The sequence below is a fragment of the Sinocyclocheilus rhinocerous genome, unplaced genomic scaffold (assembly GCF_001515625.1).
Source record: "Sinocyclocheilus rhinocerous isolate Xijiao unplaced genomic scaffold, SAMN03320098_v1.1 C35452652, whole genome shotgun sequence".
Classification (NCBI taxonomy): domain Eukaryota; kingdom Metazoa; phylum Chordata; class Actinopteri; order Cypriniformes; family Cyprinidae; genus Sinocyclocheilus; species Sinocyclocheilus rhinocerous.
Window position 1 is genome coordinate 1 of NW_015752048.1, and position 486 is coordinate 486.

General features: G+C 39.3%; 1 pseudogene; it reads left to right on the forward strand.

The window, feature by feature from the left end:
• The first annotated feature begins 45 nt into the window (after nucleotides 1–45).
• LOC107734870 (pancreatic alpha-amylase-like) lies at nucleotides 46–481 on the forward strand (annotated as a pseudogene).
• The last annotated feature ends 5 nt before the right edge of the window (nucleotides 482–486 follow it).

Here is a 486-nt window from a genome sequence, read left to right on the forward strand (position 1 = left end):
AAAAAAGTATAATAGTAATAACAAAATATTGATTTCCTATTTCAGATCTCCCCTCCAAGTGAGAGCATTGTTGTCACAAACCCCTGGCACCCTTGGTGGCAGAGATATCATCCAATCGGTTACAATCTGTGTTCCAGATCAGGAAATGAAAATTAGCTGAGAGACATGATCATTGGTGCAACAATGTTGTGGTAAATATAAATGACAAACAGAGTACAACTGGTGTATTGCTTTATTTTTCCTGTGTAAAATTCATATACTTCTGTTTGTTTTGTAGGTGAACATCTATGTTGATGCAATCATTAACCACATGTGTGGAGCAGGTGGTGGAGCCGGTACCCACTCAAGTTGTGGTTCATATTTTGATGCCAACAAGAAGGACTTCCCCACAGTTCCTTACTCCAACTTGGACTTCAATGACGGCAAATGCAACACTGGCAGTGGAAACATTGAGAACTACCAGGATATCAATCAAGTATGAGATGA